The following is a 14,673-nucleotide window of genomic DNA, read 5'->3' as shown; positions in this document are numbered from 1 at the left end:
GATCGCATAAATGATGCGCATAAAACACCAGAATTTCGTCAGTAAAACGGCCACAAAACCAGTAACCAAACTGACTGCACGCTCAAAACCATGAGCAACCAAAGCGCGTCAAATCACACTCCAAATGCATGCACCAATCTCCACATTTTGCATACATCATTGCAAACACCTGCAAATCTAGTACACAAATATCTGCTCTACCTGTGACTGCCAAAAAACATGCTCGAGGCATACATTTCCGAGCTCAAAATGCAATCACATTAGTCTCCCTGAGCATCAAACCACATAAGGCATACATCGTATCCTCCCACCTGTGAGGAAACTTGCAGCAAATATCACTCTCACATCTGAGAGCAAACCATGTGTGGAATCCTCGACACACAATAAACAACTGCTGCTGCAGAAAATTCAGCATTCAGAATTTTACAATTCTGATATGACAAGTGCGTCCGGAGCGTGCCAAAACCCCAAGGTAGACTCCTGGATCATATGTATCCGAGTCCGGGTGTGCAAAATATGCCAAAAACACTGTTTTCGGCCCAAAAACGCAGCAAAAACTTGCTGCTGCTGCAGAAATTTCAGAGGTCAAAATCAGCTCAAATGGACATCACCATTGCGTCCGGAGCGTGCCAAAACCCCAGGTTACACCTTAACCTTGCATAAATCGCATTCCGTATGCAAAAGTTACGCAAAAAACACTGTTTTTGGGGCCCGAAAAATGACCTGCGGAAATGAAAATCTGCATTCTTCCTGCAAGTATGGCTGCAAATAACCATACACACTTGCAATACACTCTTCCCTCAACCTTGGGAATTCTCCTCAAGCTTCCATGAGCACAGATCTGGTGTTTGCTCACCGATCTCAAGCTTCCACCGAAAGCGAGCTCACCATAGCCGAAAGCTCACTTCTCTGTAGCACTCCATCTGTCGTGAAGCCAAAGCTCTGATACCAATTGAAGGGGATCGGGGAGCACCACAGACTGAGAGTGAGAGAGAGAGAGAGAAGGAGACACACGACACAGATATGGGTGGGGAGACTCCAAAGAGTGAGCAACCCCCTATACACTTATGCTATGTATAAGGTATACAAGTCAGTGGGCGCCCAGACTCTGGGCGGCCGGGCAAGGCACAGACGCCTATACCTCAACAAAGGCTGCCACTGCTGAGCATACCTTCGAAATCCTGAGGCTTCTCAAATCGAGCATCCAGTTCAGGCCTCAGACCCTTGTCAATTCAGCCCTATTGGAGGCTCACTCACAACTCAGCCAACTTCATTGTTTGCTTCTTTCTTTTATTCTCAAATCGCATGGCCTCTCCAGAGCTTCAATTTTCACTCAAGCACCAGAAGGAACCTCACATTGGCAAAGAGTCCCTCAACCATGGAGTGCAAAATGCACCCATGTGCCGTGCTTCGAACAACTACCTTTTGAATAAACCTGGCAGGCCATATCGAGTTTTTACTCCTAAATCAATTGTAGTCTTGCTTCATGGAAATGTAGCCTATAACTGGAAGAATATCTAATTTGAGCTTTTTTTTTTTGGTCTAGTACGGTATACAACGTACGGAATTTCTTGGGGTTGTGAACCATACTTTTTCCATACTTCCATTCCCGTATGCATTTGCCATGTGGTTGCCGCATGGAAAAACTATGCTGACAATCGACCAAATATTCTCAAAGCAGTTTTAAATCAGATCCAGCATCATGCTTCTTTTTGGCATCTGGTGACATTATTACGTAGGAAATAGAGCATTACAAGAACCAGCCAAATCATCAGTAGGCAACCACAAAAGCCACAGTGTATGCTGTGGATGTGACCCTCTCCTACATGCCAGCAAAGCACCATTGCAGCTCTTTTCCCACTGCATTTAACCAGCCTCTTTGATCCAGGTGGTGAACTTCACCCACAACTATCCATGTAGTTTCTCACTGGATTCCCTTTGACCCAGGCGGCCAACATCTTCATCAAAATCAAACTCCTCACTTGGATCGATGAACAATGTCACCATGAGGTATCCTAGACATCGGATTTCCTCTTTAACAAGGTGGTGAAGCTCTTCAGTTTCTTTCTTTCTTTCTTTCTTTCAAGCACATGGTCAACTACTTGTACTCAGAGGTTCCTTATGCTCCTGTAATAAAGATCTCAACTCAGCGAGAACTGGTTTGCAAGCGCGAGTGGGGATATTCAAGCTCAAGTAAACCATGATGTCGTTGGCAGTTCAAGCAACTCGGATGGTGAATACTCGGACAGTGGCCGCAAGCTCTGTGTATTGAGCTTGTATTTTTTGTATGTGTGTGTATAGTATATCTTTGAATGTGTATGGAGGTGTGTATGCGCACCTTTGTAATAGATAAGAACGTACCAAATTGATGGATGGGAAGGAGTGTAGCGCAGAGAGCCCAAACCGAGCACAGCTAAGGGGGCTGGCCGGTTGCAGCAGGAAGAAGTGGTTCTCGCACTGGACACTCGAGCGTTTCAGCAGCCAATCAAACAAGGCCAACATTAACTCGTAGACGGTGGCACTGCCTATTGTTTTAGAGAGAGAGAGAGAGAGAGAGAGAGAGAGAGAGAGAGAGAGAGCTCTTTGACTAGTTTGAACGAGAGAGAGAGAGAGAGAAAGATAATCTATTTTTACTAGAAAACCTAAAAAGTGTGTACACGATTTGATAGGCACCACGGCTATATCACTACCTGCAAGGTGGAAGTGCCAACAAATCATCGACCCATTCTCTCACAAACATGCAAGATACACCCTCCTGGTCGACTATTGTGTTGGGTATTGGCCCTTCAAGAGTATGAGTTTAGAATTGCCTATAGGGTAGAGGAGTCGATTTAGAGACGTCAAAATCTCGACGCATCTAGCAAGAGCTTCGGTTAGCCATTTTGAGCGGGGAAGAGTGCAAAGGATGCACCATGAGCGCGCGCATTTGCAGTAAAAATCAGCAGCTTGAATGGTGCTCGCTATCTTAAACGCGATGCAGAAATACGATTTCCTCTGTAACAAAAATGGGGGTGAGTTGCAAACCCATCAAGGGGGTAATTAGGTACAAAGCCGCCAACAAGGCTTGAATACATGATCCAACAGCCAAGATTCTCTAAAAGCTATACTAACCACAAAAGCATTCAAGCTTTCTTGTGTCTAATTTGGTGTATTTTGGTGATATTTTTTGAGGGTAGGATAGGTCCTAAAGAGGAGCCCGTACTTTTACTGGCACTTCTACCCTATGTGCAACAAACTATATCATTGATGGTTTTTCCAACACAATGTACATTGTCTATTGACAATAGCCCACCTAACCTCCAAGTCACGCTTCAATTGGGAGGTCACCCTTCAAGAACTTGCATCCTCTCAACAAGACGATGAGGCAGTACAACGAATAATTCACAATCTGCGCCTGTAATAGGACTAATCTTTGAAGTTCTTAAAGTCAAAAAGAATGTAGCAAGGCATATCTTTCGTTTAGCACGATTTGAAAGATTGTTGAATAGTCTATTAAATAGAGCTTATATGAATGAGTTGAGATATTAAGAGAGAACATATATTCTTTTTTAAAAATAATACACTAAAGACGGATTTGATAAAGATTAATGAATAACAGATAGTCTGTCTATGAACAGTAAAATTGAGATTTTTAGTAATATCAATGTTTTATATTTATGTGTTTTAGTTCAAAATGCATGGGTAGGCTTAAAATAAGTTGAAAAGTAGTGGAGACTCAAAAATAGAGCTTTTATGAGTCGCGACCTAAAAGTTGCGTTTTCAGCCAAAGAAAGACGTTTTTCGCAATTCTGTTCGCGTAACCTTGCAGAATAGATCTATTCCCGTCGTTTTGAGTACCTAGATTGCTCTATTCTGAGTTCGTTTGTAAAAGTTATGATGAAAACAAACAGCAGACAGCAACAGTGTAGTATACACAGGGACAGACAGACATACAACAACATACAACTCTCCCTGCTATCAACCAAGAAGTGGATTTGTTTCTTCATGGTAGACTATTGCAATTGAAATTATGAAGGTACATAACTATGTTTGTTTACTTTGATTATCATGTTGAATTGGTTGCACGAGTATGTTCTTTTGGCTATTTTGTAGGCAATGCAGAAATCAATGTGTGAAACAGGATCCGTGCAAAGTGTCATGATAAAAATCTAACCTTCAGCGATCACGTTCTTATATTATTCTCGCAAGTATACTTGGTACAAAAATCGTGCAAGCTTTTCGAGGAAAAAAAGGATAAAAGCATGACAGGTGGTTCGTTTGGGGATCATTCACAGATCTCCTCTTCTGCGAGTGCGAGTGCGAGTGCGAGTGCGAGTGCGAGTGCAAGTGCGAGTGAGAGTGAGACGATGCATGCAAGCGGACTGAAGCTCGGGGGTGGTCGGGAGGTTCGAGCTCCGTACAACAGAGTGCGCCTATATTCAATTGCTCCTTTGTTGTATCAAAAGTCTACAAAGATTCATCAATACAAAGATCTCTTTCTCTACCTTTTGCTGTCTATCTCTATTATTCTGTTCCTGTGATGAGTGGTATCAGAGCAAGCGGTTGATTCTGGACATAGAAGGATACGAGAGGAGGATGAAGGAACAAGAAGACCTTATTCGGTGACTACGAGAAGATCTGGAATAAGAAAATCGGGAGCATGCTGAGGCTCTGCAGGGCAAAGTAGCACGAGAGCCTGATATCTATGTGGACCTTGATGGCAAACATGAAGGCAAAAACCATGTTATTCCACAAGGAAACAATAATCGTCGTGGCGGCGTTGGGGCACCTGGCGGTGGTGATGGTGGAAGTGGTGATGGTGAGAACGGTGGTGGTGGACGTAGAGGTCATCAACGCGAAAAAGAAACGATGACGATATGGGAGAAGCAACAACCAAATCATTCTTAACGAAGGCTAAACTTAAAGAGTTTGATGACATAAGAAAGATATGCAAAGATTTAGAAGTGTGGATTGAAGAACTCAAAGATTTGGATTATACTTTCAATATCGAGAACACGACCACCAGACTTTCGAACGCTCGAGCAAGGTGACCGATAAGACAATACGTACCAAGATGGCTCAATTGGAGACTTTTGGCGATGCGTACGATAAAGGTAAGTCATCTACCCCTTCTTTGTGATGTTTTATGTCTTTGATACGTCCTTTGAAAGCTTCTGTGAGATCGAATTTATGCGTAGAAGTTAAGATTAAAATTTGAATTTCTTAATTGATTTGGATAGTATTCATTGCTTCTTATTGTTTAAATTGATTGAGAAATTAAACTTGAAATTTAATCGAGAAGTTAAAAGACTTCTGGACTTAACCAGTGGTAATAATAGTTTCACGAAAGAGTTAGTAGAAAATTCGTTTTTTTTCTTTTTTGAAGAGTCGGAAGCATAAAGATGATTTTTATATCATAAACATTGATATGCATGATGTTATCATTGGTATCAATTAGATGATTGAAAATCATGTTTTGATTGATTGTTAAGAAAGAAAAATATATCTTTAATCATTTGATGATGATAAGTCACACTCTTCGTGGAAAGAAAGAGATTCTAAGTTTAGTTTTGGCCATGGAATTGATAAGGTGACTTAGATAAGAGTGTGAGACGTTGCTTGTGTTTGCTAATGAGATTAAAGAAGAATCTGGGGATAAACAAAAAGAGACAAATCCAGATTTGTAGAGGATCTCTTACATGAATTTAAGGATGTGTTCCGGACGATCTTCCTGGTATACCTCCGCCTAGAGCGGTAGACCATGCCATAGATCTATATCCAGGAGCAACATCTTATTCAAGGGCTTCATACACGTTCAATATTGATGAGCTTAAAGAGCTCAAGATACAACTTGATGATCTTTCGAAAAAGAGTTTCATTAAACCTAGTGTATCTCCTTGGGGTAGTCCTGTGTTATTCCAAAAGAAAAAGGATGGTACATATAGGTTATGCATTGACTATAGGGGATTAAACAAACAGACCATTAAGAACAAATATCCTCTTCCTCACATAGATGAATTGCTTAGCCAATTAAATGGTGCCACAATATTTTCGAAGATTGACCTTCGTTCTGGCTACCATCAAATCCGCATTAAGACCGGGGACATTCCAAAGACTGCTTTTCGTACACGTTATGGACATTATGAATTTACAGTTCTTGCTTTTGGTTTGACTAATGCACTAGCAACTTTCATGTGCTTAATGAATAGCATTTTTCACCCGTATCTTGATGACTTCATTCTGGTATTCTTGGATGATATTTTTGTGTATTCTAAGAATGAAGAAGATCATGCATTGCATTTAAAGAAAACATTTGAAGTTTTGCATATAAATTGTATGCCAAAGCAAGTAAGTGTTCTTTTGCAAAGGATAAGATTGTGTATTTGGGAAGAGTGATTTCTAAAGAGGGGATTCACATTGATCTTGATAAAGTTAAGACTATGTCAGTAAGAGATGTAAGAAGCTTTATGGGTCTAGCACAATATGAAAGAGAACACATTAAAGATTTCTCTAAGATAGCACGTCCTTTGACTGAATTGACCAAGAAAGACAAGGGTTTTGTGTGGACTTCTACCTGTGAGACTGCTTTTGAGACCTTGAAGGCTAAAATAGCGGAAAATTGTGTTTTGAAAGTTCCTGAGATGGTCATGTGATGCTAGTGGTGAACAATTAGGTTGTGTTTTGACACAAGAAGAAAGAGTGGTTGCATATGAGTCTAGGAAATTAAGACGACATAAATTGAACTATGCAACACATGATCTAGAATTGCTTGTTGTTGTTGTTCATGCATTGAAACATTGGCGTCATCTTTTGCTTGGTGTCAAATTTGAATTGGGTACTGATCATCAAAGTTTGAAGTATATTTTCACTCAGCCATTGTTAAAAAACAGACAAAGAAGATGGATTGAATTGCTAGCTAAGTATGATTTTGATTTGAAGTACTTGTGTGGAAAAGAAAATAAGGTTTGCAAATACATTGAGTCGTAGGTCCATGTGTAATTTGTTGACTGTTGTGAAGTCCAATTTGATTGATGATATATATGCTGAAGTTGAAAATGATTCTTTTTATATGCCTATTTTGAAATTCTTGTGTGAAATATTGGCGAGATGTATGAGAACAGATATCACTTGTATAAGGGAAATCTGTATTATTATGATTGCTTGTGTATTCCTGCAAATTTTAGCTTTTAAGAGTCAAATTCTGCATGAGTGTCATAATTTACCTTTTTCTGGTCATCTTGGATTGAATAAGACATATGAAAAGATTAAAAATTCATTCTTTTGGTCGTGTATGAAATTGGATGTTAAGACTTATGTGTGTGAATGCTTTCAATGTCAACAAATTAAGATTGAACATAAGAGGATACCTGGTGACCTTTAACCCTTAGACATTCCTTTACAGAAGTGGGAGTTTATATCCATGGACTTTATCATTAGACTTCCTACTACTCGTGGAGGGTATGATTCGATCTTTGTGGTGGTAGATAGACTCACAAAACAAGCTCACTTCTTTCCTGTAAAAATAACTGATACTGCTTTGATCATTGTACGCTTGTTTGTGAAAGAGATATTTCGTTTGCATGGCATGCCCAAGAGCATAGTGTCTGACAGAGATTCTAAGTTCACTTCACATTTCTGGAGAGCGACTTTTGACTCTATAGACACCCAGTTATGTATGTCTATTGCCTTTCATCCTCAAACAGATGGGGAAACGGAGAGAGTGAATCGTATTTTAGAAGATATGTTATGAATGTATGTCAATGAAAACCAATCTAATTGGAATGAATATTTGCCTTTGGTTGAATTTGCATACAACAGTTCATATCATTCATCTATTATGATGACTCCGTTTGAGGCAATGTATGGCTATAACTGTCCCACACCTATTAATTTTCTTAACTCCAGGAATAAGGTAGAACTGTCACGTGAAATGCTTGAGAAAATGGATAGCGAGTTGGCCAAAATCAGGGGGAATATTAGAGAAACTCTAATTTGAAAGATGATGGAACATTGACTGTAGAACCAGACTTAGTGCTAGATAGGCGTGTTAAACATCTTAGAAATAGAGATATTGTAAAAGTTTTGGTTAAGTGGAAGAACTATCCAGTAGAGGATGCATCATGGGTTGATCTTAGTGTTTTGCAAAGAGAATTTTCCTCTCTTTAGACCAACTCTGAGGACAGAGTTAATTTTGATAAGGGGAGAATGTAATAGGACTAATCTTTGAAGTTCTTAAAGTCGAAAAGAATGTAGCAGGGCATATCTTTCGTTTAGCACGATTTGAAAGATTGTTGAATAGTCTATTAAATAGAGCTTATATGAATGAGTTGAGATATTAAGAGAGAACATATATTCTTTTTTTAAAATAATACACTAAAGACGGATTTGATAAAGATTAATGAATAACAGATAGTCTGTCTATGAACAGTAAAATTGAGATTTTTAGTAATATCAATGTTTTATATTTATGTGTTTTAGTTCAAAATGCATGGGTAGGCTTAAAATAAGTTGAAAAAATAGTGGAGACCCAAAAATAGAGCTTTTATGAGTCGCGACCTAAAAGTTGCGTTTTCAGCCAAAGAAAGACGTTTTTCGCAATTCTGTCTACGCTGCCTTGTAGAACAGACTTATTCCCGTCGTTTTGAGTACCTAGATTGCTCTGTTCTGAGTTCGTTTGTAAAAGTTATGATGAAAACAAACAGCAGGCAGCAGCAGTGTAGTATACACAGGGACAGTCAGACATACAACAATATACAACTCTCCCTGCTATCAATCAAGAAGTGGATTTGTTTCTTCATGGTAGACTATTGCAATTGAGATTATGAAGGTACATAATTATGTTTGTTTACTTTGATTATCATGTTGAATTGGTTGCACGAGTATGTTCTTTTGGCTATTTTGTAGGCGATGCAGAAATCAATGTGTGAAACAGGATCTGTGCAAAGTGTCATGATAAAAATCTAACCTTCACGGATCGCTTAGCGATCACGTTCTTATATTATTCTCGCAGGTATACTTGGTGCAAAAATCATGCAGGCTTTTCGAGGAAAAGAAGGATAAAAGCATGACGGGTGGTGCGTTTGGGGATCATTCACAGATCTCCTCTTCTGCGAGTGCGAGTGCGAGTGCGAGTGAGAGTGCGAGTACAAGTGCGAGTGAGAGTGAGAGTGAGAGTGAGATGCTGCATGCAAGCGAATTGAAGCTCGGGGGTGGTCGGGAGGTTCGAGCTCCGTACAACGGAGTGCGCCTATATTCAATTGCTCCTCTGTTGTATCAAAAGTCTGCAAAGATTCATCAATACAAAGATCTCTTTCTCTACCCTTTGCTGTCTATCTCTATTATTTTATTCGTGTGACAGTGCCAGTCACAATGTCATACCAATAAGAAAAATCTCATCCTACATGACAATCTGTTGAATCAAACAAGGCAGGCATGCAAGGCCCTACATGCCCAAACAACTCGTATCTCATTATATTCAATACTACCGCACACATCCATTATGGGATTTCACAAGGTGCTAATATTTCTACTTTGATCCGAGCAGATCCAAGAATGCATTGTTTGTCAGGAGATCAAAACTCCAAATATCCAACAAGGCTATTTATCAATTAACCAGCAACTAGGTTGAACACCATTTGAGAGAGAGAGAGAGAGAGAGAGAGAGAGAGAGAGAGAGAGAGAGAGAGAAGTCGCCATGGACAACGCAATATTCCACGAGAGTTGGTTGTAATTATCCCAATTAGCATCATAATCGCAACATAGCAAGCCTGGGAAATTTGCGAGACAATGCTCCCATCTCCCATGGTGAGTGAAGATAACAACTCCTTGGAGCTCATCATACATGTAGTGCCTCTCACACGGGCAACTAGTACAATCTCGTGGAGACCTAGCAAATTGAAGACCCATTGGCACCGAAGCTTGGATGCTACATCAAAACCTAGGTCCACGATACATTGGTGGAACCACTTCGTGTTTCATGCATGTGTTGACAATGAGCGATGGAGGGAGATGTTTTGCTTACCTTACCACCTCTTTACGAGAGTGGTATCTGGTTAGAGAAGATATCAAACAAAAGCCAATTTGAGTGCAACTACGCAATGTTTTGGTTGGGAAGCATTTGGAGGAAGATTGGTCTCGCCATCATGGTACTGTCTTCAAGTAATAGCCAGCATCATGTTGCCACTTGTTTTGGGTGTGGCCACTCCACTCTCTAAATTCTTGCATCAGTTTGTCACTGCATTGATGAAGAATGCAGGAATGTCAATCTGCTGTCCCAAAATAGCAGGAGAGTTGGCAAAAGTCAAAGAGGATTTTTGTGCATTCGGTGGTCTCCCTAACTATTGCAGTGCCATAGATGCTACACATGTGAATATGCATTTCCCAAAGAATGAGACCAACAAAGCTTTGGTATGGCAAGTACGAAAGCTGTAGTATGATCATTCTAGGCATTATAGACACAAATATGAAGTTCTTGGATGTGTACATTGGCTGGCCCGCATCTTGGCCCGCATCTTACAATGACAAGTCAATTCTATTGAACTTTGGATTCTACAGGTTTTTCCAGGGACAAGAGCAATTGGTAGGCCAATCATGTGTTCATGAAGACCTCAATATTCAAGAATATATAGTTGGTGATGGAGGGTATATTCTCTTGACATGGCTACTCATTCCATAGCCACGCTCTATGATGGATTTTGTCAGTCGTCATGGATACAATTTTATGTACTCGTTGACAAGGATCGTGGTGGAGCGCTCTTTCAGCCGTTTAAAGGAGACATGGAAGTTTTTGGTGGCACAATTAGGTCCCCTAACCTATTGACATTGCTTGCTACACTTCAAGCATGTTGCATCTTGCACAACCTGCTGATGGATCTAGCAATTGAGCAAGAGGCCCAGGTTTGTCAAATAGATGTGAATGACTCATTGCCCCCCAATCCATTTGCACCACATGATAAAGGCAACCTTGAAGATACTTCAGAAGGGATAACGTCGTGGTCTTGTGAGTTCTTGGATGCTCAAGGGATAACAAATTGGGGTATGTTAAAGGTGAAGGCTATGTCTTCCCTCTGCCTAGGCTATAGCGATGCTTTCTCCAATAATTTCCAATCTTAGTCCGAATAAATTGTCCACTATACCTTCGTAGTATTTCTTAATTTCCTTGGTGTGCATGATTTTTGTCATGGGAGACTCAAAAGCCAACCATTAAGATTCTCAAAATGTCTTTGTACTTACTAAATTCTCTTCCGCATGTGTTGAGGAAATTGTCATGAATATCATTGGATGTCTCTGCCATGCTTCAAAATACTCAGGATGCCTTAGAACTGAGAAAGTTACTTTACACAAAATTCTCTGCTTGCATCTTGGCTTCTATCATGAATATCGTTGGGTGTGTCTGCAATGCATTCAAATATTCAAGATGTCTTTGAATCCTTGACACAATTCTTAGGGTGTATTTGTACTAAAGAAACTCTCCACATGTGTCGAGGAATTTGACATGAATATCCATGGATGTGTTGCCATGCATTCAAATACTCTGGATGGAGGAAATAACCAGCATTTTTTGCATTTATTCATCAAAGCCAAAAATGCAATAGGTACAACTTCAACATGTTGACAAGCTGGCAAAAGTAACCTTAAATAGTTCGTATTTAAGCATGAAAGCTCATAATGCAGCTGGAAAATCACGCACTCGTTCAACTTCACCATATTCATTTGACGAGCTAGCATAAGTAACCTCAAACATGCTTTCAAACAACAGTGAATAACCCATTGGGCATGGCTGCCAACTCCTCGCATTTACAATCCTTTGCAGATGTCTTAAACGTACGCACACTCGACCTTAGACTGAAGACATTCCTCAACACATAATTCTGAGGATGTCTCAGGATGTAGTTAGGAAATTCCTCAACACAAAATACTTAGAATGTCTTTGCACTGATAGATGACAACAAGAGATCCTAACACTTCATTTAAGCACAAAAGCACAGAATGCAGCAAGAAAATGATGCTCTTGTTGTTGGATTTTGCCATATTTCATTGACAGGCTGGCAAAAATAACAAACATGATTTCAAACAACAGAAACTAGCCAGTGGTTGATACCTTGGGCATGACTGTCAAGACCAGACATTTAAAATCCCTTTACAGATGCCTTAACTGTATGCACGCCCGACCTTAAACTGAAGACAGTTCTCAGGATGAATGAGGAAATTCCTTGACCCAAATACATAGATTTCCTTGTACTGATAGGTGACTGCAAGAATCCCCAGCACTTTGGGTTCGCATTTGTGCATGAAAGCACAGAATGCAACATGAAAATGATGCACTTTTTGTTCAACTTCCCCATATTCAATTGACAAGGTGGCAAAAGTAACCTCAAACATGCTTTCAAACGACAACACTTAATCATACGTTATAGAACTCTTAGCATTTAAAAATCCTTACGTATACACATGATCAACCTTAGACTGAAACAAGGAGGGTTTAGGGAAGAGCAAAATGCAGATGGTACTGAAGACAAGACTGAAACAATAGCAAATAATCGGTTCCCGATAGACAATGCAGAGACACACTTCAAACTTGAAACTTTAGAGCTTATACTCAGAAGCAATAGTCAAATCCTTAAATAGAATATAGTTGTGTTTGAAATGATGACTACACACTGATCAATGAACACTGCTAACTCCACCTTTCGTTGCTAGGCAATCTTATTCAGCACATTGGAAAGTCCTTCAAAGTCCATGAATGAGCGCAGCCCTTTTGATTTTTGTACGCTCAAGGTTGATAATGTCCTTGTGTCTCACTGTTTTTTCCTCCTCTGCAGCGTCAAGCACTTGCACGATGTCTTTCGTGGCTTCCTTCAAACCCAGACCATACACGTGGGTACGCTTCCGTGCTTTCTTTGGGACACCACCACCATTCGTGGGAGTCCTCTCAAAAGTGTCATCACCCAATCTCTTCCACCAGCACTAGCTGTTCTCGGAGTGCACATGTCCGCAAAACACCAAAAGACCTCAGGACTTATGAGCCAAGGACAAAACCTACTAGTGAATCAAATCTTGAATAGAGACATTCATACTGTTACTCGAGCCAACAATGGAGTAGCACTCCATGACATTGAAAACATCTCAATCAAAATTGAGGTTGGAAAATTTCCCTCGTCCTTGTGTACTTATGAACCAGAAATAAGGTTAAACTCCCGTAGTCTGCTCACCTCCTACCTGCATGACTAAACACAAACCAGAACTAAATTACAATAGGCTCTCTAATATCATCTCAAACCTTTCTCTTCCCAATGAGGTAGCCCCCACCAATTCACATTCAAACACTCTGAAAGTCTGAAAGAGGTAGTCCATTATGACGTGTACATATCACTAGAAATGTCACATGCACACTGGCTGAGAAGCTACATTGTCGGCAAAGCACTGATGTGTCCCCTCCTCCATCTCAATTTTCTATAGCCACTTGGTGATCTTATTCTTGTGCCCACCTCAAGGCATCTTCAACCCGTTCGGCACCCTTTCTCCAACCATAAGCTAAAATGCTTTTTTCAGCCCATCGAAGCTTTCCTTGGTGCCACCTTGCACATACGCCAGCAATCCCTATCAGGTAGCCAAAAACAACGTCTGACAGCCCATATCACTCACAAAAACAGTGAGGAGACAAAAAGTCGCTATGTGACTGCGTGCTTGATGACACAAGAAGAGTATTTATTGTGATATGTTGTCTTTATGATTATTGTAGCCACATTTCATCTGCGATAGCCAGGTGTTTCATCATCTAAGTCGTGTAGAAATACAACACACTCACAGGATTCCTATGAAGAATAACCTGGGTATGTTCCTTGTGTAGCCGAGGAGGTGCAAAGAACATCCCCATAAATGGTGGGAGCAAACGAACTATGTTGCACCCATAACAGATGCAAGCAAAACAGTAGAGGCTTGTGAAGCCTTCACTCAGCATAAAAGTACTGTGAAACAGGGAGAACATTGAATTAACGCGTACCTATAGAAGAGATGCACTCTGTGTCCTACAAATGGAAAGGAGAAGAGATGTACCTGATTCATGCTTATTCTCCTGTGGAGACATAGGGTGGAAAGGTTGGCTTTACCTATTAGCCACTGCCTTGTTGACATGCTCATATGTTCTGGCGTGCAATGCGTGCCCTGCTATACCGGGTGGAGCTTGAGAACGATGTGGAAGCTCTGGGAATTGGCAAGTGCTAGTCTTCGACCAGCGAAGACGCCAAACAAAACAAGGCAGACAGTAACGCGCAGACGACAGAGCAGAGCAGGCACAAAGAGAGAGAAGAAGAAGGAACTTCCTCCCCTCCCCCTCGTGACTAATTGACACCACTTCTGTCAGGTGGGATCTTCGGCCCTTATTAATTGGGGGTAGCGGGATCGATTTTGCACCGTCCGATGGCGGTTTAATCTCCAAGTGATCACCATGTGATCACAATTAAAGTGAACACTAAGTAAATTTGATGTGAACATCAAGTGACCGTCAAGTGATCCCCATGTGAATCCCAATTGACATGTGATCACCTTGTAACCCCACCCATTACCAAGTGATTACAGTGTGACCCCGACTATCCCAAAGTGATTGCAGTGTGATCTCAAAGTGATCTCCAAGTGACCACCATGTGATCTCCACCCCGTCATTTTTGCTATATGATTCTATGTACACACCTCCAT

General features: G+C 40.6%; 1 long non-coding RNA gene across 1 annotated transcript; it reads right to left on the bottom strand.

Annotated features, from left to right (window-relative positions):
* Positions 1-12,587: 12,587 nt before the first annotated feature.
* LOC147434234 (uncharacterized) lies at positions 12,588-14,415 on the bottom strand. The gene is made up of 2 exons (XR_015185347.1): positions 14,035-14,415; positions 12,588-13,946 (listed from the first exon to the last, which is right to left on the bottom strand). It is a non-coding gene; the product is annotated as an uncharacterized LOC147434234 (long non-coding RNA).
* Between the last annotated feature and the right edge of the window lie 258 nt (positions 14,416-14,673).

The sequence above is a fragment of the Adiantum capillus-veneris genome, chromosome 19 (genome assembly GCF_014529385.1).
Source record: "Adiantum capillus-veneris isolate H3 chromosome 19, ASM1452938v2, whole genome shotgun sequence".
NCBI lineage: Eukaryota > Viridiplantae > Streptophyta > Polypodiopsida > Polypodiales > Pteridaceae > Adiantum > Adiantum capillus-veneris.
Note: the sequence above shows the minus strand (reverse complement) of the source record. Positions and strands in the feature narration are given on the sequence as shown.